The 26648-nt window shown below is 43.2% G+C and overlaps 1 protein-coding gene across 9 annotated transcripts in view; it reads right to left on the minus strand.

Moving 5' to 3' along the window:
* FOXP1 (forkhead box P1) overlaps positions 1-20700 on the minus strand; it is a 734927-nt gene extending 714227 nt beyond the window's left edge. For 3 of the 9 annotated variants that reach the window (XM_077276200.1, XM_077276205.1, XM_077276206.1), the window contains exons 1-2: positions 20088-20698; positions 17791-17862 (exon numbers count right to left, since the gene is read on the minus strand). The gene's annotated coding sequence lies outside the window, so the exon portion shown is untranslated. Of the gene's footprint in view, positions 1-17790; positions 17863-20087 lie in introns of all 9 variants that reach the window. The other 6 variants (XM_077276201.1, XM_077276197.1, XM_077276196.1 and 3 more) reach the window with 6 other exon arrangements.
* Positions 20701-26648: the final 5948 nt, after the last annotated feature.

Below are 26648 nucleotides of genomic sequence, written 5' to 3' on the forward strand. Positions count from 1 at the left end.
AACGGCGGCATTTGCACAGAGTAAAAAATTACATTTACGACACGTGACAGGTCCCCTTTATGGTGGGATTTAGAAGTGAATGTCAAGGTTTAGAGGCAAAGAAAAACACAACACTCCAATTTAGAGTAGACAATAGGATCCATAATACAATGGGCTATTAAAAAAAAGAAGTCTCATGGCTCTGTACTAACAAAATGCAGGCACATAGTGAGGCAATGCTTCTAGGGAAAAATACTAATGGAATAAGCCAAATAATGGGGAACATTTGAACTAACTGATCAAGGACTGGCATACAAGAAAATGGTTTCCAAGAGTTCAACAGAAGGTTGGCTTGAAGGAATTGGTTTCCAAAGCAAAAGGTTGCAAGTACCCTCTACCAAACAGGTGACATGTCAGCATTTCTCCTTCAAGAGCAAAGTACAGAAATCCACCATTCTCAAACCTTCACCTGGGACACCCCTGTACACATCAGGGCTGGACATAACATTGGTGCAACCAAGGGCCCAAGAGGTAAGGGGCCCCACTACCATCTCTAAAGCAGGTGAAGTTGTGCATCATGGTGAGTTATCAGACTGCAAAGGCCCATATACTGTTTTCACACAAGGACCTCATCTGTTTACACCAGTGGTACATTATATGGTTGGCTGGTCCTGCCAAAATTGGTGGCTTGTGCTAACATTACGTGCATTTGGCCACATGGTTCTCTTTTTAGTAGGGCGGTCACGTTGCCATTACTACCCCCTTCGTGTTTGGCTTTATTGCCATAGCAAAAATGTAAATGGAGGGTTGTAAAGGAGACCTATAAATCCTGGCCCCAACCCCAACCCATCCCTCCCGGTAAAATCCCAAAATCCACCTGGGATTAACATGAACCCTGCCCCCTTTTGGCACAAGGTTCCCAGGAGATCTGGAACAGTTGGCAACAGAAAAAAGGGAATAAAACTCTTCCTGGTTCTGTTCTTTAAGTTGCTAATTAGGTTCCTATAAAGGGGGTTGTCACATGAATGGACGTCCTAAAGGGGATCCATTGCTTGGGACCCCCTTCTATGTTCCAGACTGGCCACCATGTAATTGTACATTTTCACTGCAACCATTTTTATGAGGGGGAAGGTCCAGCTAGCCAAGACTTCCCCAGCAAAATCCTATTTCCCGAACCCCTAGCGATCAATTGATCAGGCAGCACCTTTCATATGAGACAACCCTAATAAGGGAGGATCAAAAGTTTAAGAAATATTCTACATTTCAACAGCGGAGCCTTGATCACGTTCACAAATACTTATACCCTCTGAAGTCCCGAACTTCTGGATGCCGAATTAAAGGGGATTCCTGTGAATAACCATTCAATTAGCTATAGAGGCAAATTCAACAGTTCCCAGCAATGAACGGCGCGGCATCAAAGCCGACAATTTGCTGCCGGCTGAAAGCGGGGGGGGGGGGGGGTAAGACCCTTAAGGTCTGATCTTCTCATATTTTTATTGTTGTCAGTACAATTTCTTCCCTCGCAGAAGATGAAAATAATGTTTACTTCTGCGTCCAGATTAAACGCGGCTGATTTTCTTTCACACATTCCCGCTAACAAACGAGGCCGTCCTTTAATCTGCGCTAATATGCTCTGGCATCCCGAGCTTCCTCCAGCCCAAGTAAATGGCAGAACTTGTCCAGTCGCATAAAGTTGCAGCGAGTTTTCTCGGCCGCCTGGGGAAATGTGACTACTTAACTTCGGCGATGTGTTAATATGCTGGAATTACTAATTAATGAATAAACAGCTCCAGTTAGAAAAAAAAAAAAAGACGAGGAGAAAGAGGGGAATACTAAGAAAAAAAAAAGGCTCAGGGATAAATCGTAGTAACGGAATAATTAGCCGCGGCGTAAAGAGAAGAAAAACACAGGCAAGGAAAATAAAACACAGAGAATTAGACCGGCGGGCAGAGATTGCGGCCTTCAGTTCAAAAAGTTTGTCAAAAGTTTTTTTTTGGGAAGGAGGGTACTGTTTTTCCTTGTGGAGACTTATAGGTCAAGCAAAGCTTCCTGGGTAAAGATATGCAGATTAGCTCTCCTTCTGGGAGCAGGAGCTGGCTCTGGATGTAGCTACCTGATAAGTTAGACTAAATTTCTTTGTGACTGCAGACTGGTGTATCCTGACGGTGCGCATTGTGCACACTGTCAGAATTTTCTTCACGGTCTGGTACAATCCGCATTCTGGTTAGTGGTTATGTGCCAACTAGATTCTCATCCGCTTATCTCAATATTTTATTGATATTCATACTGATGGTCAAGTGACTGCCCGCTCGATCTGGCAAGTGATGGGAATCCTGACAGCATGCATAATGCGCACCGTCAGGATTCACCAATCTGCAGTCACATTGACATTTAGCTCAACCCTTTAACGACTGACCCTTAAACGAGCCTTACCACGTGATATAGGATGTTTAGCCAAAGGCCTCTCGCTCAGCCAAACAGCACCCTGCTCTACACCAACGAGGCAAGAATCTCCAGACAGCGGGCAGACGCCTAAATCAACCAAGTAGAGCTTCATTACTGCTGGGGAACCCCGACGCCCACACCCTAAAAACAAAGCTGCCTTCTGCCAAAAAAACAACGCTGGTCCACAATTTGCAGCTAAGTGAATGGGACCGAGTTGCAATAACACATACAACATGTTTCCAGTAGTGGTGGTGTTTCTGGAAAGGATTTATACAGTAAATTAGGAACAGTAAATTAAAAAGATTCCAATCAAAAATGTATATAGTTTTCAGCAAACAAATACATATAGTGTGTTTATCCCCATGTGATATTTTTCAGCCTTATACTGGTATAACCGGGGTTAAACGGCCGACTTTCCGTGGCATTATGTACAATCCTCCCCTGACATCTTGTATCTTCTCTGTAAAGGCAGGCAATGTTTCAGCAGTCCCATGGATACGCTTCCTTCCTTCCTCCCTTCTAACACCTGCTATAACACGATTACCCGGCGCTCTCCACAGATGTTGCATAATACAACACTTTAATTATGAGCTCAGAGGACGGGCCAGCAGCGGCTCCAGCGCCTCCAGTGACACAATGAAACGAATACACTGCAGACGAGCCGTCAAGAGCACGTATCCTATTATTAGAACATAAAACATAGAATTTAAAAAAAAAAAAAAAAATAGAAAACTAGCTGCTTCCTTCCAAAAACAGCGCCACCCTTGTCGATGGGTTGTGCCTGGTATTGCAGCTCGGCTATGTTAACCCCTTCATGACCTTGCCGTTTTTTGCAATTCTGACCAGTGTCCCTTTATGAGGTAATAACTCAGGAACGCTTCAACGGATCCTAGCGATTCTGAGATTGTTTTTTCGTGACATATTGGGCTTCATGTTAGTGGTAAATTTAGGTCGATAATTTCTGAGTTTATTTGTGAAAAAAGCGGAAATTTGGCAAAAATTTTGAAAATTTCGCAATTTTCACATTTTGAATTTTTATTCTGTTAAACCAGAGAGTTATGTGACACAAAATAGTTAATAAATAACATTTCCCACATGTCTACTTTACATCAGCACAATTTTGGAAACAAATTTTTTTTTTTTGCTAGGAAGTTATAAGGGTTAAAATTTGACCAGTGATTTCTCATTTTTACAACAAAATTTACAAAACCATTTTTTTTAGGGACCACCTCACATTTGAAGTCAGTTTGAGGGTTCTATATGGCTGAAAATACCCAAAAGTGACACCATTCTAAAAACTGCACCCCTCAAGGTGCTCAAAACCACATTCAAGAAGTTTATTAACCCTTCAGGTGTTTCACAGCAGCAGAAGCAACATGGAAGTAAAAAATGAACATTTAACTTTTTAGTCACAAAAATGATATTTTAGCGAAAATGTTTTTTATTTTCCCAAGGGTAAAAGGAGAAACTGGACCACGGACGTTGTTGTCCAATTTGTCCTGAGTACGCTGATACCTCATATGTGGGGGTAAACCACTGTTTGGGCGCACGGCAGGGCTCGGAAGGGAAGGAGCGCCATTTGACTTTTTCAATGAAAAATTGGCTCCAATCTTTAGCGGACACCATGTCGCGTTTGGAGAGCCCCTGTGTGCCTAAACATTGGAGCTCCCCTACAAGTGACCCCATTTTGGAAACTAGACCCCCCAAGGAACTTATCTAGATGCATAGTGAGCACTTATAACCCCCAGGTGCTTCACAGAAGTTTATAACGCAGAGCCGTGAAAATAAAAAAATAATTTTTCTTTCCTCAAAAATGATTTTTAGCCCAGAATTTTTTATTTTCCCAAGGGTAATAGGAGAAATTGGACCCCAAATGTTGTTGTCCAGTTTGTCCTGAGTACGATGATACCCCATATGTGGGAGTAAACCACTGTTTGGGTGCACGTCAGGGCTCGGAAGGGAAGTAGTGACATTTGAAATGCAGACTTTGATGGAATGGTCTGCGGGCGTCACATTGCATTTGCAGAGCCCCTGATGTGCCTAAACAGTAGAAACACCCCACAAGTGACCCCATTTTGGAAACTAGACCCCCGAAGGAACTTATCTAGATGTGTGGTGAGCACTTTCAACCCCCAAGTGCTTCACAGAAGTTTATAACGCAGAGCCGTGAAAATAAAAAATAATTGTTCTTTCCTCAAAAATTATGTTTTAGCAAGTAATTTTTTATTTTTGCAAGGGTAACAGGAGAAATTGGACCCCAACAGTTGTTGCCCAGTTTGTCCTGAGTACGCTGGTACCCCAAATGTGGGGGTAAACCACTGTTTAGGCGCACGTCGGGGCTTGGAAGGGCGGGAGCACCATTTGACTTTTTGAACGCAAGATTGGCTGGAATCAATGGTGGCGCCATGTTGCGTTTGGAGACCCCTGATGTGCCTAAACAGTGGAAACCCCTCAATTCTAACTTCAACACTAACCCCAACACACCCCTAATCCTAATCCCAACTGTAGCCATAACCCTAATCACAACCCTAACCGCAACACAACCGTAACCCTAATTCCAACCCTAATCCTAACCCTAATCCCAATCCCAACCGTAACCCTAATCCCAACCCTAACCACAACTGTAACCCCAACACACCCCTAACCCTATCCGTAACCCTAACCACAAGCCTAATCTTAACCCTATTTCAAACCCTAGCCCTAATTCCAACCCTAACCCTAAGGCTATGTGCCCACGTTGCGGATTCGTGTGAGATTTTTCCGCACGATTTTTGAAAAATCTGCAGGTAAAAGGCACTGCGTTTTGCCTGCGGATTTACAGCAGATTTCCAGTGGTTTTTTTGTGCGGATTTCACCTGCGGATTCCTATTGAGGAACAGGTGTAAAACGCTGCGGAATCCGCACAAAGAATTGACATGCTGCGGAAAATACAATGCAGCGTTTCTGCACGGAATTTTCCGCACCATGGGCACAGCGGATTTGGTTTTCCTTAGGTGTACATGGTACTGTAAACCTGATGGAAAACTGCTTCGAATTCACAGCGGCCAATCCGCTGCGGATCCGCGGCCAATCCGCTGCGGATCCGCGGCCAATCCGCTGTGGAACCGCTGCAGATCCGCGGCCAATCCGCTGCAGATCCGCGGCCAATCCGCTGCAGATCCGCGGCCAATCCGCTGCGGAACCGCTGCGAATCCGCTGCGGAACCGCTGCCGATCCGCTGCGGATCCGCGGCCGATCCGCTCTGTGTGCACATGCCCTACCCCTAACCCTACCCGTAACCCTAACCCTACCCCTAGTTCTAACCCTAACCCTAGTGGAAAAAGGAAAAAAAATATTTTCTTTTATTATTGTCCCTACCTATGGGGGTGATAAAGGGGGGGGGGGTTTATTTATTATTTTTTTATTTTGATCGCTGTGGTAGAACCTACCACAGCGATCAAAATGTACTTGTAACAAATCTGCCAGCTTGCAGATTCGGCGGGCGTACTGAGCATGCGCCCGCCATCTTGGAAGATGGCGGCGCCCAGGGAGAAGACGGACCGACTTCGGGAGGATCGGTAAGTATGAGGGGGTGGTGGGGGGGTGGATCGGAGCACAGGGGGGGGGATCGGAGGACGGGGAGAGCGGACAGGGGGACGGGGGAGCGGACAGGGGGACGGGGGAGCGGACAGGGGGACGGGGGAGCGGACAGGGGGACGGAGGGGGGTACCGGACAGAACGGAGGACTGGGGAGGAGATTGGAGGCGGTGGGGGGGGGCCAGAACATGATTTCCAGCCATGGCCGATGCTATTGCAGCATCGGCCATGGCTGGATTGCAATATTTCACCATTTTCATAGGTGAAATATTGCAAATTGCTCTGATTGGCTGTTGCCGTTTCAACAGCCAATCAGAGCGATCGTAGCCACGTGGGGGCAAAGCCACCCCCCCTAGGCTGAAGTACAACTCCCCCTCTCCCTGCAGATCGGGTAAAATAGGAATTAACCCTTTCACCCGATCTGCAGGGATGCGATCATTCCATGACGCCGCATAGGCGTCATGGGTCGGGAAGGGGTTAAAGTTAATAGGGCAATGCTGCAATACCAGACATGACCGGTGAACAGCAGTGGTGGTTTTTATTTTTTTTAAGTAGCTTTATTTTTTGGATCCTGGACAACCCCTTTAAAGGGCATCCTATAATTAAAGATTTTACTTTTTTATGGTTCTTTTTAAACACATCTTCCCATGCCATTGAGTTATTAGAATATGTAATTAGTAGAGGTCCATAAGCAGGGACCCACATTAATCAGTAGAACAAATGGCCCCTCAGGTGTAAGATCAGAAGCTGGCATGTCCAGTCAAAATATATACAGTTCTGAGGTTAAAGGAATGGTGTGACGACTACCAGACTGTTTTCCCCTACCCTTTCATCAATACTGGGACAATATAACATTGAGAGGCTGGTTGCTAGGGATCTCCTGCCTAGTATACACATTATTATATACTAGATGGTGGCCCGATTCTAACACATCGGGTATTCTAGAATATGTATGTATGTATGTATGTATGTATGTATGTATGTATGTATGTATGTATGTATGTATGTATGTATGTATGTACAGTCATGGCCAAAAGTATTGACACCCCTGCAATTCTGTCAGATAATACTCAGTTTTTTCCTGAAAATGATTGCAAACACAAATTCTCTGGTATTATTATCTTCATTTAATTTGTCTTAAATGAAAAAAAAAAAAACACAAAAAGAATTGTTCTAAAGCCAAATTGGATATAATTCCACACCAAACATAAAAAAAAAAAAAGGGGTGGACAAAAGTATTGGCACTGTTCGAAAAATCATGTGATGCTTCTCTAATTAGTGTAATTAGCAGCACCTGTAACTTACCTGTGGCACCTAACAGGTGTTGGCAATAACTAAATCACACTTGCAGCCAGTGGACATGGATTAAAGTTGACTCAACCTCTGTCCTGTGTCCTTGTGTGTACCACATTGAGCATGGAGAAAAGAAAGAAGACCAAAGAACTGTCTGAGGACTTGAGAAACCAAATTGTGAGGAAGCATGAGCAATCTCAAGGCTACAAGTCCATCTCCAAAGACCTGAATGTTCCTGTGTCTACCGTGCGCAGTGTCATCAAGACGTTTAAAGCCCATGGCACTGTGGCTAACCTCCCTAGATGTGGACGGAAAAGAAAAATTGACAAGAGATTTCAACGCAAGATTGTGCGGATGTTGGATAAAGAACCTCAACTAACATCCAAACAAGTTCAAGCTGCCCTGCAGTCCGAGGGTACAGCAGTGTCAACCCGTCCTATCCGTCGGTGTCTGAATGAAAAGGGACTGTATGGTAGGAGACCCAGGAAGACCCCACTTCTTACCCCGAGACATAAAAAAGCCAGGCTGGAGTTTGCCAAAACTTACCTGAAAAAGCCTAAAACGTTTTGGAAGAATGTTCTCTGGTGAGATGAGACAAAAGTAGAGCTTTTTGGGGAAAGGCATCAACATAGAGATTACAGGAGAAAAAAAGAGGCATTCAAAGAAAAGAACACGGTCCCTACAGTCAAACATGGCGGAGGTTCCCTGATGTTTTGGGGTTGCTTTGCTGCCTCTGGCACTGGACTGCTTGACCGTGTGCATGGCATTATGAAGTCTGAAGATTACCAACAAATTTTGCAGCATAATGTAGGGCCCAGTGTGAGAAAGCTGGGTCTCCCTCAGAGGTCATGGGTCTTCCAGCAGGACAATGACCCAAAACACACTTCAAAAAGCACTAAAAATGGTTTGAGAGAAAGCACTGGAGACTTCTAAGGTGGCCAGCAATGAGTCCAGACCTGAATCCCATAGAACACCTGTGGAGAGATCTAAAAATGGCAGTTTGGAGAAGGCACCCTTCAAATATCAGGGACCTGGAGCAGTTTGCCAAAGAAGAATGGTCTAAAATTCCAGCAGAGCATTGTAAGAAACTCATTGATGGTTACCGGAAGCGATTGGTTGCAATTATTTTGGCTAAAGGTTGTGCAACCAATTATTAGGCTGAGGGTGCCAATACTTTTGTCTGGCCCATTTTTGGAGTTTTGTGTGAAATGATCAATGTTTTGCTTTTTGCTTCATTCTCTTTTGTGTTTTTCATTTAAGACAAATTAAATGAAGATAATAATACCAAAGAATTTGTGTTTGCAATCATTTTCAGGAAGAAACTGAGTATTATCTGACAGAATTGCAAGGGTGTCAATACTTTTGGCCATGACTGACTGTATGTATGTATGTATGTATGTATGTATGTATGTATGTATGTATGTATGTATGTATGTATGTATGTATGTATGTATGTATGTATGTATATATATAGCAGCCACATAGTATATAGAACAGGCCACGTAGTATAAAGTAGTACTACGTGGCCTGTGCTATATACTATGTGGCTGCTATATACATACATATTGTAGAATACCTGATACGTTAATACAGGCCACGCAGTAAATAACAGCCCACGTAGTATATAACACAGTCCACGCAGTATACAGCAGCCACGCAGTACATACAGGCCACGTAGTATATAACACTGGCCACGTAATCTATAACACAGCCAACGTAATGTATAGCACAGCCCACATAGTATCTAACACTGGCCATAGAAGTAAATAGTCCCATACAGCTTCATATGATACACGACTACTCCGCACAGCTGGGGCCACCGTACACATAGATCACTACGCCCGGGCCCGGCCACTCACTGTGTAATTAAAATAAAAAATAGTTATATACTCACCCGCCAGGATCCAGCGAAGCTCTGGCGATGCGCGCACGCGCGGCTCCCGCCATCTTTCGTTCCCAGGATGCATTGGGAAATTACCCAGATGACTTAGCGGTCTCGCGAGACCGCTAAGTCTTCTGGGTAATTTCGCAATGCATCTCTGGGAACGGAAGCTGGCGGCATGCGCGAGCGCATCGTCGGACGACGAAAGGTGAGAAAAGCAGGTTTTTGTTTTTTTTTATTATTTAACATTAGATCTTTTTACTATTGATGCTGCATAGGCAGTATTAATAGTAAAAAGTTGGGGATACACAGGGTTAATAGCAGCGTTAACGTAGTGCGTTACACCGCGGCATAACGCGGTCCGTTACCGCTGGCATTAACCCTGTGGGAGCGGTGACTGGAGGGGAGTATGGAGCGGGCGCCGGGCACTGACTGGACGGAAGTAGGGAGGGACTAATTCTCGGCCTGACTGTGCCTGTCGCTGATTGGTCGCGGCAGCCAGGACAGGCAGCTGGCGAGACCAATCAGCGACACGGGATTTCCATTACAGACAGACAGACGGAAGTACCCCTTAGACAATTATATATATAGATGGTTGTCAGGTAAGGTAGCATAGCAACCAGGCTGACTCAGAATACTTAGGTCTAAGACAAACTGGTTATAGGAATATCATGCTTATATATGTAGGCTTGTCAGGCATTGTGTCCCTAGCAACCATGCTCGCCTAATTGCTATAATCTCAGATGTGAAGTTATCAGAGCCTGGGTACCTAGTAACCAGGCTGACTCAGAATAATTAGATCTGAGACAGACTGGTTGCCAGGGCTACTTATATATGTGGGCTTGTCAGGCATTGTGTCCCTAGCTACCATGCTGGCCCAACTGCTATAATCTCAGATGTCGGGTTGTCAGAGTCTGAGTCCCTAGCAACTAGGCTGACTGAGAATAGTTAGATCTGAGACAGGCTGGTTGCCAGGGCTTCTTATATATGTGGGCTTGTCAGACAGTGTGACCCTACCAACCAGTCTTGCTTGGGTCTCAGACAGGTGGGATGCCAGGAGGTAGTAGATGGTTCTTAGGGCTCCCGTACAGAGACCACAGACAATCGATCGGGTCCTGCAAATCGATTTGCACCACCTCTAAAGGGGGTTTAGAAGTAGCTGCGAAAAACCTTCGAGTCCTATTCATATATTCCCCAAAAATCCTATAAAATACGCCAAACATAGTACACCGCAAAAGAACGTAAATTATTCTGACCTCTCACAGGGTCCTCCATCCATGAATTATGCCAGTGACCAAACAATGGTATTTCCCGGTAAGGTTAGGAGCCATCGGACACATGACCCGTAGCTGTATGGGGGTCTGATCAATGCAAAGAACACAGGAGATTTATGCCGTAAAATCTGTATAAGGCAGCCATTTATTCCAGCCAGACACAAAACATGAGGGCAGCTTCTCCAATTCCTGCAAGTCACACTGTCAATATTCCTTGGACCGGGAGTTCAAAATGCACTTTGCAGTCTTCTCCTTCAATGGTCTTAAGTTTTCATATTTGTACAAGCCACAAGACATTGCCTTATATAAGAAAAAAAAATCTAATTTATATTTTGAGAAACAGCACCACTCTTGTCTGTGGTAATGTCTGGTATTGCAGCTCACATTAAGTCCTTGCAGTTCTGTATGACAGACCTGGAGGCAGTCCACGTGCCATCGTTTGGTGCCTCTATTATTAAGTATATTTTCAAGACGCACACTCCATTTTTTTTCTTCGAAATTTCCTATAACTATTCCTTTTCTTTCATTGTTTTTATCTCATATTGCAATAAAAAAGGTAAAATCTATAAAGAAATCTTCCTTGTGTCTCAGGAGATCAGTCTCAGGCAGAAGCCTCCACCCATTGCTCTGTTTTCATTAGGACAAAAGGCTGATAAGCCACTCCCATTTGGCTGTAATTGGAATGATGTGCTACTTTAGACTGTTGGTTGGTCAGGGATTATATATTCTAGTAAGGTGCAGAACTTAGCTAAGAACCGGAGCACAAATGTGCGCACATTACTCTACTTTCACAGAAAAAAAAAAAATGAATGTTTCTCCTTTTTTTGGGACATTCCCCAAAGAAAAGGAGAAGTTATCTAGATGTGTCCTTACATGGCTCCATTGCTTGGAAGGACTGTACTTGTATATTTTCTAGTTCCACCCGGTTACACATTGTCATTTTCCGGGGATGTGTGTAGTAGTAAGTGCTAACAAGGTTACATCAAAGTTGGAATCTTGACAATTTTCAGATTGATGACAGGTCAAATTAACTACACCGCACCATGGTGGCGATGCAGGAGACATGATGGATGTGAGTGCCGTAATGAGATCTTGTATGGAACATATTGGATCTTGTAATCTAATGAAGATAATGAGGATATCAAAAGATCTCACATTGGACAGAAATTAAAGGCACGATTCCATAAGATGCGGGGGTTCTAAAAGCTACGAACATCCATAGAGCAGGAGGAAACGTCAAGAAGGTGGAGATGGAAATCCAAGCTTATCTTCTTGAATCAGTGGAGAAGTGACTCCCTTAAGGAGTACAGAATCTTATTGGCAACGGTTCCATGGAACAAATATGCAAATGAGCACTCGCCCAGACGGAACCATCTCGCTACTGCCACCTAATGGATGTAGCTACCCTATAGGTGGAGTCTTATAACACCTATCCTCAAAGAGAACTATCCCCACCAGTGCCTAGCGAGAAGTCATTATCCGACCATTTTACAAACTTTGCAACATGACCAGGACAATTACCTGACCCCAGTGATCACTGTGCAAACTGCAAGATTACAAAGTCTGTTCTTTTATTTTAAAGAGAAAAAAAAGTTCCAAAAACTTTGTAAAAAGTTTCGGAACACAAAAACTTTATTTCTACAACATGTAATTTTCGGATCATAACTTCCCTTTAGGGTAGGGCCGAACGACCGTTTTTTAACACATCCGAGAAAAACGGTCCAATTATTCTAATCAAAGTGGCATCAGCTTTTCTCGGATATGTAGAGGGAAAAAAAAAGAAGTTTCTCTACCTTCTCCTTTCTGCCAGTCCATGAAAATAGGAACGCACTCAGATGTCTTCTGAGTGCAGGCCGATGTTTTTCTCGGACCCATAGACTTGCATTGCCGATTTTGATCAAACAGGATCAAAACCAGACATGTCTCCGATTTTTTCTTGCGGACCACTTGACCCGAGAAAAAAAAAAGGACATGTGCACAGCCCCATAGAATATCACATGTACGAGAGCTGTCCGTGAAAAGCAGATAGCAATCATCCAAGAAAATAAGCCCTGTGCACAAGCTCCCCTGAGGATCAAACACTGACTTACAATATAGTTATCTCCACTAGGTGGCACTACTGAGATAGATTTCCATCCAGGAGAGATCTAATTTGCATGTTTTCCCATGGTGCATAGCCAAAGAAAGCATACTCAGCTGAACTCTTTAAAGGGGTTGTCCACTACTAGGACTATCCCTTATTAAATACTATATTCCCCGTTAAAACACCATATATGCACCTCCTACATCGGCACCGGGTCTCCCGAGGCTCTCACGACATTGTTATGCCATGCTAGCCTTGCGGCCAATCATCGGATGCTATTGTGCTACTATGCCATGTTCTTACTTCCTTCAGGGGAAGATGTGAACCCTGCAAGCCATTAGTGGCCACTGATTGTGTTACGTAAGCCCTGCAGCCAATGTCATGAGAGCCTGGAGGAACCCACCCAGTGCTGGCATCGCTGGACGGCACTGGTGTAAGAAGTGAATATGTAGTGTTTTTATTTTACAAAGGGGGAATAATGTTTTTAAGAAAGGGTTGTCCAAGTAGCGAAAAATCCCTTTAAGAGTATGTGCACACGGTGCGGATTTTGCTGTGGATCCGCAGTGGTTTTGACGCTGCGGATCTGCAGCTGTTTTTCATGAGTTTACAGTACCATGTAAACTTATGGAAAACAAAATCCGCAGTGCACATGCTGCAGAAAAAAACGTGCGGAAACGCAGCGGTTTACATTCCGCAGCATGTCAATTCTTTGTGCGGATTCCACTGCGGTTTACACCTGCTCCACAATAGGAATCCGCAGGCGTAAAACCGCTGGTGGAATTCGCACAAAAAACGCGGTAAATCCGAAGGTAATCCACAGTGCGGTTTACCTGCGGATTTACAAAAACAGGTGCAGAAAAATCTGCAGACATCCCACCTAAGTGTGCACATACCCTAAGAAGGGCAAATCCTTTTCCAAAATCTGAATTTAAAGGCATCGCGTTCACGCAGCCAAACCCATGAATATGAAAATAGATTATTATTCCTTCACACTTCTTCAGCTATTGAGGTGGTACAGTAACTCACCCAAATCTGGAGATGACTCATGAGTAAACTTAACTCTTTCTACTTCAGAGACCATATACAAAGGCTTCCCTATTCTGCCAAAGAAGTGTAGCTTCACTAGATTATCTACATTTCAGATTTTGTCCCTTATAAAAATATGGCAGTCTACTCTAGAACATTGGTGGTGGTCTAGTTGGAGTGAAACCTCAATCCTCCGCGTACTAGAGATCCATAGGTCCGGGACCACTGGTCTGGAAGAACCTCCTTATCCAATCATCCCTATAGGCACATACTATTTCTTCAAAAAGGTGATCCTGCTCGGGTACCAAACACCGAGAGGGTCACAAAGAGGAGATCATACCCACACAACAATCTACTGAGGATCAACGATGGCAACTACACATTAGGTGGCAGGTATAGCAGCTGTCACAGTTATAGACTAACTTTGTGATAATGCCAAAAAAGGGTTATCTCCAATATAAAAAAAAACAAGTTATCCCCTATCCACAGCATGGGGCATAACTTGCTGATCACTGGGGATCCAAACTCCTAGAAACCTCCAGCAATCCTGAGATCTGGTCTTTGGAACCCTCAAACCAGGACTCTGCATCCCCATCATTAGTGAAGTGGAAACGGTCATGTGTGACCCTCGCTCTATTCATTGTCAGTGGGACTGGAGTGCTCGACTATCTCCAGCCAATGAATGCACGGAGGTCTGCACTTCATTCGAGACAGAGCTTTGGAGTTCTGTTCTCAGGGTTCCAGAGCCCCGATTTCAGGACTACTGGTGGTCAAACACTGCATAGAGTAATTCCCTATCCTAAGGATAAGGTATAATATGCTTTTTAGGGAACAACCCTTTAAAAAGGTTGTGCACTACTCGGACAACCCCTTCTGAATCCCCATATATCTCCCAGTAAAATAACATGGATACTCACCTCCTGTGCCGTTCCTGCGGTGTCACCATTGGATCTACAGGAGCTCGCATGACATTGTTACGTCACGCGATCCCTGAGGCTTCACTTACCTCTCCTTTGGACAAATCAAGACATCTGGAGGAAGTGAGAGAGCAGCCACAGCTCCCACTTCTTCCGGATGTAAATTAAGTCTCCAGGAGGGAAGAGTGAAGTCAGCGCTGACTGGCCGCAGGGATCACGTGACAAAACAATGTCATGCGAGCCCCGGGAGAGTCAGTGCACACACCGCTGGAACAGTGCCGGCACCGGAGAAGAGTACAGCTGCTAACATTTTACAGGGGGGGAAACATAGGGTTCCAGAAATAGGGTTCCAGAAGTTGTTGTCCAAGTAGTGGACAACCACTTTAAGTATAGAAAAGTCTCTGATGAAAACCCTCCAAAACTACATTGAAAAGCAGTTTTCTAGAGGATGGTGGCCTTTGCGAAGACGTCCAGCATGTAAGATACATGGTGGAACCGAAAACCCGGTCTGGATAAGGGTGTTGTCTTCCTAAAGAGGTGGTCTTTTGGAAAGGTTTTCACTGTATATTGAGACTGGTTGGCTTGGACAATGACAATACCAAGTTATTTGTCTACATCCACCATCAGCCGTGAGCATGAACCAACATACATGACATATGTATTTACGAACCAGAGGTCTTCAAAGCGTTCCATAAACAATCCCAGAATAACTTGCCACCCATCCGAAACCCTTAGCTTTGTCCTCTTGCCACCAATATATCTGCATAGAAATCTGGGTAAATGTACTCGGTCTATTCTGCATGGGAACAAGAACCAGATTCCTATCACCACATTGAACATGAGGCAAACGTCAAGCAGGAGATACAAGAAAGTTCTTCTAGATCAGTGTTTCTCAACTCCAGTCCTCAAGAGCCACCAACAGGTCATGTTTTCAGGATTTTCTTAGGATTGCACAGGTGATGGAATTAATACTTGAGCGGGTGATGAAATTATCACCTGTGCAATACTAAGGATATCCTGAAAACTTGACCTGTTGGTGGCTCTTGAGGACTGGAGTTGAGAAACGCTGTTCTAGACGGACACAGAAATTCTAATCAATGAGAAGATGAAATGATAAGGAAAAAAAAAAAATGTTGATGTCCTCTGGGAACTACGCAGCATTTCCACCACTTTCTTATCTGGATTACATGAAGTTCCACCAAGAACTTTTGCACCTTCTAAACCCATTGCGAAAAAAAACTAAAAGTGTAAAATAAAAAGTTATAGATCATACCATAATTCTGCTTCAAATTCAGGGCAGTGCGAAAAAAAAACAAAACAACATCTGTCGGATTTTTTTTGAGCTTTAACAACTTGAGGTTTTTGTTTTTTTATTCCGGAAAGCAGCTTGACAAACAAGTGACGGAGATGAACATCTACTGAAATGTGATGGGTCTGCTTTCCACGCTGAGTCTGACAAGCCAGCCAATCTGCACAAGGAAATACCTTCCGCGAATGATGGAAAGAGTTCGATTGCCTTTATATGCGATGATCGGTGACTATCACCACTGTCCACTGAATTATACATTAACGCCTTTCACAAAAAAAAAAATATATCTGTCTCTCCTAGCTTATTGCTCCGGCGGATTCTTGCATGTTTGTCATCCTGACAAGGGAGCAAAAATAAGATTGATTTTTTATATATATATATTTTTTGCGCAAGTGTTACTTCTACTTATTCTATAGTACACAGGTACCGAGTCTCATCTGAATCCATGAACTCTCTTCTTCCAGATCTAGGAAGCCAGTCCCTTGAAGGTACAGTAAAAAAAAATCTCGGTAATTTAAGATTATTGCAAAGGAGCAAAGGGCAGAAAAGGCTTTTTAGTACCCTCATTTCGACTCTTAACGCTCTTCATTACGGGGGTTAAACGAGTTGCTCTAACGCAAGTACTTAAAGTAGCTGATACCATAAACAAAATCTATGGCACCGCCTGACAGCCCCTAATATATTTCCACTACATTTAAGCAAAAACGATAAAAGTTTAAAGTATATAGAGTGGTGGCAGCTTTCACGACACCCCCGAAAATATAATGACCTACCAGATCGTGACTGAAAAGGGAAAAAAAAAAAAGAAAAAAAAAAAGACACCTGGAATCATAATTAATCGGCACTATCGTTTTATGGTGGCAAATAAAAATTGCAATCATATTTTAAGAAAGAAAAAAAAAAAAAAAAACATATCCCATTACCCAGAATATAGAGTGTATGCATAAGTCATACAAGTGTTACAGGAGGTGCATACTTTTCTTTTATACCATGGTATATTATTAGAAAAAAAAAGCAAAAAAAAAAAAAAAAACACAAAAAATGTGTAATTAAAGAAAAAAAAAATCACGAGATAGTTAAAGGGCAAAATGAAGTCATTACATATTCATCCATCCATAGGTTCCTGATTAAAGTCTATATAACACGTCCACTTCTCGAGAGTGCAATTTTATTTTACAGCTTCGTCAAATCAAAAGATGAAAATTGCTCAGCCCCGAGCATTAGAAAGTGGAGGTTTAAAGGAATTTTTAAATTATCAATATTAATAAAAATAATAAAAAATATAAGAAAAATGGATAATTCACAAATAATACATTTTTGCCCACCATAAAAATTAGCTATTTATTAATACAGCATGACCATAAAATTTAAAGTGGAATTTTTGTATGAATTTTGAGAAATGTCATATTCAAGGGGGTGGCATCAAAAATTCATGTTTGATGCATCCATGAAACTGCGCTGAGAATTCTGCACCTTTTGCTTCCACCACAAAGGCCAATGTTTGCAATAGTCCATTTCTGCATAAGTGAACTTGTAGGCTTGCTAACCCTGAGCCAGCAGCCAGCCTGTACTTGACAACAGCTCAGTAGAAGCTTCGTTTGATCTCCACTGCACTCCTTAATCTGGGTTGTCAAGGTTCACTTGTTGAAGACTGTTTACTTATTCTCCCCCCCTTTTCAAAAAGAGATTTTTTTTTTTCCCTCTCTCACTCAGACAATGACTAATCCGGGAGACTACAGAAGAGAAAAGAGAATGCTTCCACAGCAATATATTAAACATACAATTCTTCTCTTTTGTGGCTTACTTGGGATCTCACACATTTTAGGAGAGCTGAGTTCTTTTCTTTTTTTTTTTTTTTTCACTTTTGCCAGAAAAAATAAAATAAAATCACAAAAAAATAAAAACTGAAGTCATTATTATGCATTAAGACATTGTATTATATTTTTCTACTTCTTTTTTATTTTAGGAGAAAATATATTGGTCTGTATGTAGGTTGTAATACACACCTGGCTGATGTCTTGATTTCAAAAACTAAATGAATTATTTAATTTTCCTTTCCATCATTTAACAACCGGGGCCTGGAAAAAAAAAATACAATATCACTAACAGTTTTTTGTTACGTTGAAAGTTTTTGCTTTCTTTTATTTTTCTTATCCAGCATGGTGTACAGAAATTAAAAAAATAATAAAATTGGCACAAATGTATACACCTTTATAGGAAAAGGTAAGGTTTGGACCAATGCAATGCACATGTCATCTGTCTAAGTTTCTAGATATGTTATATTTTTGCATAGGGGAAAACTGCAAATAATATATCTGCATGTACAATGTAATTATTGTCATTCATAATCATAGTAATAATCATAATTAATGGCTGAAATAAAGTCTTTTTTACAAAATATTGCACATTATTTATTAGATTTTGGGGGAAAAAAAAAAATAATAATTAAAAAAAAAAGAGATCATCATGTCAGATGGTTCAAAGCCTCAGCGTTTATAATTTATAATAATCTTACAGATGGTATTTGTAGAAAAAGACTTGGAAATTATTATACCAGCAATTACAAGGGAAGGCTGTCAACTTTCACTGGCATTTGGAATAAACTTTGCTCAGTAATTTTTATCTATAGATGTTATTTTCGGCAGTCATTTCTCTCCATTATCTATTTTTTGCATATTCCTTTTGGCATGCCACCCTTTAAGGAGAGATCTTACATTAATGTGCACTCATAAAGAAAGAATAGATGCAATGTCTCAGGACAGGTGGAGAATTTTATTTCCCATCAGACACAAAAAAAACAATTTGTAACATTTGTGCTTTTACAGAGAGATGAAAATGGAATAAACATTGGAAATAGAAACATTATTGTAAGGAATGTAGCAGAATAAATGATAGGGAGATGGGAAGACATGCACGTGGAGGAGATGGAAGAAGTGAGGCTTGGGATAGGACTATCTCTATACTAAGCTGAATCACTTCCTTCCAAGACAGTTAATACTGTAAGGAGGCGAGGTATCCTAATAAGAAGCTCAGGATGTCTTGAAACTTTCCCAAGCGTTAGAAAACTGCTTCGCAGACTTATATAACAAGCAGTTTTGGATCATTTTAAGCCTCTATCTTAAATGGGCCTTTATTGAGGAAATACAGATCGTAAGTGCAATATAGGGTAAGCAAAATGCACAAAATGTTCCTGAATGTAATATTCAATCTGATCACCTGTAATCGGAGCAATCCCAGGCAACACAGATGCTGGATCTAGGGTCCTTGCTACCACTAAAAAAGGGTCAGATACATCACTGCTATCCACATCTATGGAGGAGAGCATGACTACTATGCAACCAAGAGTGGGTAAGTAGTCCCTACGGGTCTTCAAGGTTTATTATAGGGACGTCTCAAAAACTTCACCCACATACGGACGTCCTATTACAACTTTTCAGCAGGTAATAAACCATACAGGGTTAGGAAATCTCTGCAACAATCTATAAAACTAAAAATATTTACAATCTGAAAACAAATATTTACACTTCTACATTCAATAGATCAACAACTTCCAGGAACGCCTATTAACTTTGTAAAAAAAAACAAAAACCTGTATCCAGAAGAATACAACAGGTTTCCAAAAACTAAGATTTCAGTTCCATCCATGACAACTCTCGACCTTGGCAGGTCAAATGGATTTTGGGCAACTTTGTGAAAATTTCCCCATAGATTTTCCTAGGAGCCCAAGTGTCCCAAACGGTGGAATCTCAATCCCACCTCCCCTATTCTGCATGGAACATAATTATGCTGCGATGTGGTTGACTAAAGTAACAATGAAAAAGTTTTGAAAAAGTTTAAAAAAGTTGCCCATCAACTTTCCAATCTGACGAAACGGCCCTACCATTCCTGGACTGACTTTCCTTCTGTGACGTGATGACATTCTATAAATCCTGATTTAGTCCAAATCACTGACTCCTCCATAAGTAGCCTCCAAGTCCTTACTGGAAAACTTGGCAAACCCAATCTATCCTGTCTAGTCTTAGAAAACTTCTGCTCATCAGCAAGGAAAGATGAAGAGGGGGGTGGAGGATAATATCTGGAGTGACTACAGAGTTGGGACAGAAGAGTTTAAAAAAAAAAAAAAAAGTTACTTTTTAGTAGTAATAGTTTGGTGCATGACAGCAGGAGGGGATATAAGGGGGGGGGGGAAGGCAAAGGGAATGGGAAGAGGGGAGACATAAAAGAAGAAAGTGGAGGAAATGCAATAAGACAATGGGGCAAGAAGAGCAGCTTGGAAAGTGCAGCCAAAGCCGCCAACACTCACCCGCACCGGCAGCTCTCCTGTCACTCAGTGTCAGTGTGTGTGTGTTCATTTATTTTCTTTCCTTTTAAATGCACATGCGATCCCAGTACAGCATGCAACAGCCACACAATAAATAACAATAGATTACTCCGCCGCTGCTTGCTCCGGCTGCTGCTGGCTCCTGCCGCTGCTTGCTCCGCTTGCAGGACGCACTCGCTCCTGTGCGCTCTGATGGATGGAGCGCACCGGGGGCCCCTCTCCAGCTCTCCAGCGGCGCAGCCAGGCGCTCGCCTCCCTCCAGCGCTTGCAGGCTGCAGCCCCTCTTCCTCGTGCTCCCAGACCCCCTTCTTTGCACTCTTGTTGTTGTTGTTTATTTGCTCCCCCCTCCTCCTCCTCCTTTTCCTTCTTCTGGGATCAGGCACTATTTTCTTGCTCCCCCTCCTCCTCCTCCTCTCTCTTTCCTTCTCCTTCTTTCCACTTTGCTAGTGGTGCCCACGCTGGACTGCTGGCGGATTTAGACGTTGTTATTTTTTGCAGTGTTCAGTCCCTGACGTCACATCCACCTGCTGGGTAAACAACAAGACACAGAAGCAGAGAGAGAGAGAGGGAGCGAGAGAGGGAGCATTCAAGGGGGAAAAGGCACAAAAAGGAGATTGGAGAAAGGAGGAAAAAAAGGGGGGAAAGCAGGAGAGGAGGAGGAGGAGGTCTGGGCAGGAGGGATAGGAGGCATGGAGGAGTGCTCAGCATTGCACTGGCTGGGGACAGAGCTTGTTCTCAAGCTTTGCAAAAGACTTGGACTTACAGTGCTGATGATTCGGAGCTGCTGCAGAACCTCTTACTAGGCGGATCTCTAGCAGAACCATATATGCATTGCTAGAAGTTATTGGGAAATGTGCAAGATACATTGTATCTGTGTGTGCGGAGGAGGGGCTTGCATTATCTGTGCTGCTGCTGCAGAACTGCTTGCATTAAAGTTATCAGGATTTTGCTAGATCAATGTGTGTTTGTCACTGGAAAGTGCTGCTGTATAACTTCTTGTACATATTGCTTTACTTTTTATATACGTGACATCTAAGAGGTTCTGCAGCAGATATGGATGTTGCAAGTGCAGGTAATTTGAGCGCCTCTTGTTCTTTAAACACTAGTAGTCATTTATATATTTTCTGCATTCGCTTAGACGAACACGTTTTGTAGTAGCCGTGAACCATGAAAAACTTAAGGAGTAGAGATAACTTCATGACTCTGCTGCTGCGGAACCTCTTGCATCGCAACTATAGCAAACTGTATTAATAATTGTTTTACTTCTCCCTAACAATATTCTATTTACTTTAAAAGTTGCTGCTGAAGAACCTCTTGCCCGATAATTGCTTAGGAATTTTTACTTTTGAATTATTTGGTTAAACTTTTAGGATCCATACGATTATAATCTCCAAAGGAGCTGCTGCAGAACCTCTTGCTGTAAAAGCTAGTGAAGATTTGCAGATTGCAAGGATGTGCAGTTGTTTATATTAGAAGTGTAATATACAATTGATTTACTGAGTCTCCACATCTAAGAAGCTCTGCAGCAGCTGAGACCTTTGCCCAGGGACCTAGGGAACGTTAAATCCACATGATGGCTGCCCTCCGATTGCATGAGTTTTGTTTTAGTTTTTTTTTGTCACATAATGTCAGTGCCCCCCATCTAATTCCATTAACCCAGAATGTGAATGTTGCCTTCTTATTAGAGGTGATGCTTTTAGCTTGAATCTTCACAAATCTTACTTAAGAGTTTGTGCTCGCAGAGGACGGGGGTCACAGGAGACGTGATAGGGACACTGGGGAGCTGCCCCCTCCCTTTCCTTCTGTTCTCTTTTTTTATTTTAGCTCTGTTCCCCCCTTTTTTTCTTTCAAGTTACCAATAAAAAGGGAGCAGAGTTCGGAAGGTGAAAGTTCACTTGCAGGACAACACTCCTCACCCCTCTCTGCAAGGAGAGGAGGCGAAAAACCCAAGGGATTCCCTTGTCAGCCCCTCTCATTGTGGGGACCCCTGGCCTTTAGCGCTGTGGATTTTACTCTTTCTCCAATTTACCAATTACTTCCTTGAATTAGTAATGCCTTGTTGCACTCTGTTATGTATAGAGATGTAGCAGAGCTACATGTAATTAAAGGGAACCTGTTACCCCCAAAATGGAAGATGAGCTAAGCCCACCAGCATCAGGGGCTTATCTACAGCATTCTGTAATGCTGTAGATAAGCCCCCGATGTAACCTAAGGGTATGTGCACACGCTGCGGATCCGCAGCGGATTTGACGCTGCGGATCCGCAGCAGTTTTCCCAAAGTTTACAGTACCATGTAAACCTATGGGAAAAAAACACCGCTGTGCACATGCTGCGGAAAATTCCGCGCGGAAACGCTGCGGAAAAAAAGTAGCATGTCACTTCTTTCTGCGGATTCCGCAGCGGTTTTCAACCTGCACCAATAGGAAAGTGCAGTTGAAAACCCGCAGAGGAATCTGCAGAAGAAACCGTGTGAAAATCCGCAGTGAAAACCGCAGTGGTTTTGCACTGCTGATTTTACAAATCCGCTGCGGAAAAATCCGCAGCAAAATCCGCAACGTGTGCACATACCCTAAAAGGTAAGAAAAAGAGGTTATATTATACTCATCCAGGGGTGGTCCCGTTCTGTTGGGTCCGATGGGCGTCGTCTGGGGCCTCCCATCTTCTTACGATGACGTCCTCTTCTTGTCTTCACGCTGCAGCTCCTGCGCAGGCGTACTTTGTCTGCCCTGTTGACGGGGGAGCAAAGTACTGCAGTGCGCAAGCGCCGGGAAATGTCAGCGGCCCGGCACCTGCGCACTGCAGTACTTGCTCTGCCCTCAACGGGGCAGACAAAGTATACCGGAGCCACAGCGTGAAGACAAGAAGAGGACGTCATCGTATGAAGATGGGAGGCCCCGGACCGCGACGCCCATCGGACCCGTACAGTACAGGGACCGCCTCTGGGTGAGTATAAATCTAACCTATTTTTCTTATCTTTCAGGTTACATCGGGGGCTTATCCACAGCATTATAGAATGCTGTAGATAAGCCCCTGATGCTGGTGGGCTTACCTCATCTTCCATTTTGGGGTTGACTGGTTCCCTTTAAACTATCCAGATCAATGTTCCCAGCTCCAGTCCTCAAAAGCCACCAACAGGTTACGTTTTCAGGATTTCTTTAGTATTGAGCAGGTGATAATTCCATCACTTGTGCAACAGTAATCCTGAAAATATGATCTGTCGGTGGCTCTTGAGGACTGGAGCTGTGAACATTGATGCAGATGATGCAAAAAATTTACTCAGAAGTACAGGTATCGGCATAAGTTGTGCCAAATGGCACAGGCTGCTCCCGTCGGAGTCTTCCCGGGCTGCTCCCGTCGGAGTCTTCCCGGGCTGCTCCCGTCGGAGTCTTCCCGGGCTGCTCCCGTCGGAGTCTTCCCGGGCTGCTGCCGTCGGAGTCTTCCCGGGCTGCTCCCGTCGGAGTCTTCCCGGGCTGCTCCCGTCGGAGTCTTCCCGGGCTGCTCCCGTCGGAGTCTTCCCGGGCTGCTCCCGTCGGAGTCTTCCCGGGCTGCTCCCGTCGGAGTCTTCCCGGGCTGCTCCCGTCGGAGTCTTCCCGGCGGAGTCTTCCCAGCTGCTCCCGTAGGAGTCTTCTCACTTTGAATACTCGGCTACTCCCTTCGAAGCCTGCCCGGGCTTCTCCCGTCGAAGCCTGACCATCGAAGAGCCATCGACCAGTCCGTGCACTGCATTTTGATCTCACTCCGATTTATACGTCCATCTGATGGTGATCTTCTGATGCTTCTGCCAGTTAAAGAGCAATGTTCGTCATTAAAAGTTATCCAGCGATAACTTGCTCGTCATCGGACCCCCAGCGATCAGCCAGTTATCCCCTATCCTATTGATAGGGGATAACTTACTGGTTTGGGATTAACCCTTTAATCTACTGCCGTATGGAAAAGCATTGATATCAAAGTGACTTGTGCTGTTTAACAAACTCGACTCCGTTGCATTCAGCAAACCCAGCACTGCTACACGTTTCATGGTGGATCGGTCTACATTTCCAAGAACTTTCACACCGTGTCTTATTCCGACACTTTTTGAGCAGGTACGCAGCAGCAAAACGATCATAACAATGGCCCTATAAATTTGTGTGAGAAAACCAATCGCTGTTCACACGTTCAGGTTTTTGTCTTTTAGATGCTTCAGAATCTTAAAGATGCCAAGTGGTTAAAAATAAATAACCTGAACTTTCTTCAGGCGTCTTCTGCTCATTACTTTATAATAAATGTCAATGAGAAGGATTAAAAATTGTCCTTTTTATTGTATTGTCAGCTTTCTTGCTTTCATTATTTGATGGATTTAAAAAATAAAAAAGTCTTGGAAAAAGTAACAATACCCCAAAAAGTTCAATAAAATGCCGTCAGAGAAAAAAATAATTGAAAAAGCGCTCCGAAAATGATTGAAATGTAGCTAAAAAAACTTGAGGCTTTGGGTTTACAGAACTTCAGAAAAAGGAGAGTATCCTGAAGTGTCTTCTGCTTGAAAAACATGCCGGAAAAACTCAGTGTGAACACACCTTAAGGCTATGTGCCCACTTTGCAGAATAGAAGCAGATTTTTCCTCATCAAAATTGCACACCCTTGCCAGGGAAAACGCATGTGGATTTTGATGCGTTTTTTATGCTTTTCTGACGCGTTTTTAATACGTTTAAGCGTTTTTTAGCACAAATAGAGTTGGGACAAAAAAAGAGGCTCCTATGAGGTCCCATCGAGATGATCCTGCTGCCACTAAAGGGGAACAGACATAGGCTGATGGGAGTAGTAGTATCATCAGCCTATGTCTGGATTATGGGATGGCATGATGGGATGCCCATGATGTCACTTCATACTTGCTGCAGTTTTGATTTACAAAACCGCAGCAAATGCGCTTGAAATCGGTAAACATTTTTAATATTTGCTGATTTCAAGCATTCCAATACAAGTCTATGGCGGCGGAATCTCCGCAATTCCGCAAAATATATGATCATGCTGCATATTTTTCTGCGATGCGATTCCGCTGCGAAAAAAATACGCAGCATGGGCACAGCAATTGCGGAATGCATTTATAATTAATGGGATGCGTTTTGTTAGCGGTTTTTTTAAGCATTTCCACAGTGGAAAAACGCGGCGGAAACGTAACGTGGGCACACAGCATGTGCATATGTTGCAGATTTGGCTGCGGATCTGCAGCAGTTTTCCATTGGTTTTACAGTAGCATGTAAAGCTATGGAAAACCAAATCTGCTGTGCACATGCTGTGGAAAATTCCGCGCAGAATTGCTGCGGTTTATTTTCTGCAGCATGTCAATTCTTTGTGAGGATTCCGCAGCGTTTTACACCTATTCCTTAATAAAAATCCGCACTAAATCTGCAGTAAATCCGCGGTGAATCCGCATGGAAAAATCCGCAATGGATTTCACGTGTGCACATACCCTTACAATGAAAGTCCACGTTCACACTCACAGTATTTGATCAGTATTTGTAAGCCAAAACCAGGAGTGGGTGAAAAATACAGAAGTGGTGACGTGTTTCTATTATGTTTCCTCTGATTGTTCCACTCCTGTTTTTGGCTTATAAATACTGATGTAAAATACTGAACATGTGAACGCGGCCTTACAGGGGGCCATGCAACAGTGATGCAGCTCTTAAAGGAGAACTCTAGGTATAATACACCTACAAAGCGTCGGGACACTTTGCACCAGTCCATACCCTGGTACTATACAATCCTATAGCAGGTTATGGCCGTTGAATTCGAGATCCTTAAAGGGGTCTTCCATAGGTCCTGACCTGTGAGACCCCCAGAGATCCTGAGCATTTCTCTGAACACCTGTTCCCCAGGTGAACTGCAGCCTGGCTTCATATATTGCAGTTCCTTGCACATCAGTTGGGGTCTGACTTCTGGGACCCCTACTATTATGGAGTAAAAGGGTTCCTCGACTTTTTTTCATCTTTTAATTTTCGGACTTTTTTTTTAAATAAATAACAACGCGTTTTAATTCTGCGTTCTATGAACATCCCAATGCACCTGTATATTTCTCCCCCCACTAAGGGGCTACAGCATTTATTTATTTCGTTAGTTATTTATTTATTTTTGTGCCTTTTTATAGTTATTTGTGGCTGTCTGATTTCTTTGTTGCTTTTTTTTTTCCTGCACTTTCTAAGGGAATGCTTAATGAAAATGTCATCAATCCAACTCACCGCTTGCTCCATTCAAATGACTTGCTCATTGATGCTACAACAGAATTGAGTGTCCATTTGGTGGCACATTAGCGAGGAGTTTAACTGCGGCCTGACATATTGTTCATTTTCAACACTGTCACGTTGTGTTCTCGCCGAGGACATTTTAATTTTTGATCAGTAATCAGGCAGAAGTTGCTTTTTAGCACATTAAAAAAAAAAAAAGCTTTAATTTCTAAGCTTGTGTCTGCCCCAATGGAAAGGGAAGAGTCGCCATCTAGTGACGGAATGGTGAATCGCACGTGAAAGATTCGATCACTGTAGAAAATTTTCTTTCCAGTCCACCACCTGA

Source organism: Ranitomeya variabilis, chromosome 8 (assembly GCF_051348905.1).
Source record: "Ranitomeya variabilis isolate aRanVar5 chromosome 8, aRanVar5.hap1, whole genome shotgun sequence".
Taxonomy (NCBI): Eukaryota; Metazoa; Chordata; class Amphibia; order Anura; family Dendrobatidae; genus Ranitomeya; species Ranitomeya variabilis.